This window comes from Nothoprocta perdicaria, unplaced genomic scaffold (assembly GCF_003342845.1).
Source record: "Nothoprocta perdicaria isolate Ctin4 unplaced genomic scaffold, notPer1 scaffold_82, whole genome shotgun sequence".
Taxonomy (NCBI): domain Eukaryota; kingdom Metazoa; phylum Chordata; class Aves; order Tinamiformes; family Tinamidae; genus Nothoprocta; species Nothoprocta perdicaria.
In genome coordinates this window covers 1,484,618-1,487,840 of record NW_020456110.1, presented here as the reverse complement: position 1 = coordinate 1,487,840, position 3,223 = coordinate 1,484,618, and positions in this window count along the sequence as shown.

The window sequence follows — 3,223 nt, the reverse complement described above, 5'->3', positions numbered from 1 at the left end:
AAAAAAAAAAAAAGAGAGAAAGAAAATGCCACAGGCACTTACAAAGCTGGTGATGTTGCTATTGTACTACTCTAACATGTTTGAGTTAGCTGCAAGCTCAGGAAATTCAGCTAGCACGTGCCACCCAGGAGCAAGGCCTGTCCCGCATCCAGGAGTGCTTGGTGGGTCTTGGACTTTGCCTGTGCTCAGCGCCTCACAGCAGACCACAARGAGACAGTCTGCTGGGACAAGCGTCTCTCCCATGGCTTCGTTTCCAGCAGCAGCTGCTTTGTTTTCTCAGGGGTCTTGGTAACATGGAAGGGGTTGAGGGCTTTCAGCCTTGTGATCCGTTGAGGCTCTACACACACCTCTACACACACCTGCACTGAGGATTTGTCAGTCAGGTGGCCCACAGTGGTGGCTGAAGGGGGACAGGAAACTTGAGCCAGCGTGACAGAAACTCCAAAGTAAAATGAATCAGGCTGGGAAAGCTTTGTTTTTATTTGTTCTTTTCCTGTGATTCTTGTCCACATAACCTGATGCAGATGCTTCCAGGCCTCAAAACTCCCAGTGTGAAATGGAAACAGCTCATTTTCTGTAACTAACAGCTGGGGAAAAAAATCCTTGTGTAGTGTGGGGAACCAGTGTACTGGCTTTACTCAGGCCTAGTGCTCTCCTCTTGCAGTCCCCACCTTCCTCTCTACCACAAACAGGACAAGTTACAAAAGTTTACCTGGCCTACGTAGTAAAATATCTGATCCAGGAAGTCAGTAAAAGTCAGTCAGTAAAAATAATTTACAAGGAGTCTTCAAATACTAAGTTTTAAAGAAGACTCAGGAAAACTGTTAATCAAAACTGAGTTTAAACAAACTGTTCTGAATGTTACATTACACAGTTACCTTAACATAAAACAGATTTTAAAAAAAGAAAACCCAAAATATTGACTCGCCCTCAGTGGTGTATGTCTGATTTGCTCTTGCCTCTGCTTATTACCTTTGTAGAAATCTGTGGTTAATTCATGTGACAATTTAACGTTTGTGCATCTTATGCATGATTCTGAGGCAAACCGGAAAATATTTTGGATTTTTTGATTAAAATTTATTCATAAGCATCAGATTTAAGTGTTTTCATGCTTTCCCCTCAATTTGTTTCTTGGATATCACATAGGATACTTTGCTTTAATGGAAAACGCAAAGTGAAGGGGAGGTTGCATATTCTTTCGGTGCTTTTAGCAGGAAAATAATGCAGGAATCATGCAAGTAAGCATGAGTGTGATTATGAAAACAAACTTGTAAGCTAAAAGCTGTATATTAGCATATCATTTTCATATTTTACCTGGCTGAAATCATAATAAAGCATAAGCTTTATAAAGCTGTATGCACAAGGGCATACAGTTATTCTATGCACATATTTGAAAAAAATTCCCTCTTGAACATGTCAGTCACCTGGACATAAAGCAGAATATACAAATAATGTATTTACTTATGTATGGTTTGGAGCAAGCATAATTTCAGGTTCTCTGAAAAACAACTAGCAGACAATAGGAGTGATTTTAGTCAAAAGCACGTTACCTGTATGGGAAAGTAAATAGAATGGCAAGTTCTTGTAGGTAAATTGTAATGCGGTGTTCCCTCTAGGGGCTGAGCTTGTAAAGCTTGGTTTTGGAGTCTAGATTTCTTCAACCCTTGACATATTTAGATGAAAATAGCTTTACCACTGTCGCAAAGGAATGGTTAGCTTAAGGCTTAGGTTTGATGGAGAAATTAGAGGGAAATGTAATGTCTTATAGTCAAGAAGTCAGACTAGGTTATTGGTTAGTTTTGAAGCCAACTGCCAACTGCCAACTGCCCATTACGGGGTTTGAATTGAAGGAACCTTAATGTTGTAACTTTAAAATCAAAAGTAAATTTGACTTCTAAGTTCAAATACTGGTTCTTGTGCACCATAGTGAGCTTGAATTTTTTTTTTTTTATTTGCTTGTTGTAATGCAAAATCATCCAGGGTGGTGCAGCCATAGCAACTAATCACTCATACAAGAAGAGTCTAAATCTCTCAAATAAAAATACTCCCAAAGCTGAGGTTTTTTAAAAGTACTCAGCTGTGACAGTACTTGTGGGTCTTGGAGAAATACCAAACCTTTCTTAACTTTCCTGTGGCAATAAACAAACTGAAATTTCCTTCTAACTTAAGCGTTCCATTGCCAGAGATGGCAGTAGATGTAGTACTGTAATGTGGTAATTTGTAAAATAAAGTATATCAAGTAAATAAAGTATTTTGTAGAAAATACGTGAAACTATGTATATTCAGATATTACCAATATACATGGGAAAGTATAATTTGAATCATGTAGCTCCATTATTTCAGTAAAATGTAAAAATGTATCTTCTTGTCTCACAAACTTAGCTGCCACTTCAGTCTTTCATATTAAAGCAAAAGAGTGTTTTTTTCTGGATTACTGTCCATCCACTCATGCTTTGCCCCCCAAAAGCATATTCTTAACAAAAGAGTGGTACAAATGTGACTTTTCTGCTGTACTCTCTGCCTTTAACTATTTCCTGTGCCGCATGGCGTTTTTGAGCTTTTTGCCACCATCAGCGCATTCAGCTGCCATGAATTCTTCTAGATTTTTTTATGCCATCCAGGTCTGTTATTTTTGTTTAATACTTCTCAGTATTTTTTTTGAAGAGCAAGCTGACTATGAGTGTCAGTTAGCTCTCTTTTATCCTTCAGTTACCTGATCTCCATGCTGAAACAATTTCTTTTGTTCATTATACATACGTATGTGGTGAAGGTGTGCTAATAAAGGCAGCATGCTGCAATTTATTTGGACAACTCAGGTCCACAGCAGTAAGAAGCTAGTATACTGAGAAATGGCTCTTTTTGTTATATGTATTTTTTAAAATCACTGCCTTTACGTTACTAGTCTTGAGTAATCTGTTCCTTCTATTGAAAGCGCCAAGATTCCCTGCTTGGCAAAGATGGGTACGTTAGGAAAAACTCAGACTGAGATTTTTCACGGAGTGGACCCCATTGCAGGTGTTGCCTGCTTTTATTTATATCTGTTTTTATTGTATTATATTTACTGCTGTTAATAGCACAACTACATGAAAAAGTTTTGCTAGCTAGGTTTAGCTCTGGATATGAAAAATCCATGCTTTCTTACCTGACGTTAATAGATGCAGTTCTATTAATCTACAGTTCTGTTAATAAAGTTTGAATAAAGAAACTTAATGTTACTGGAGGA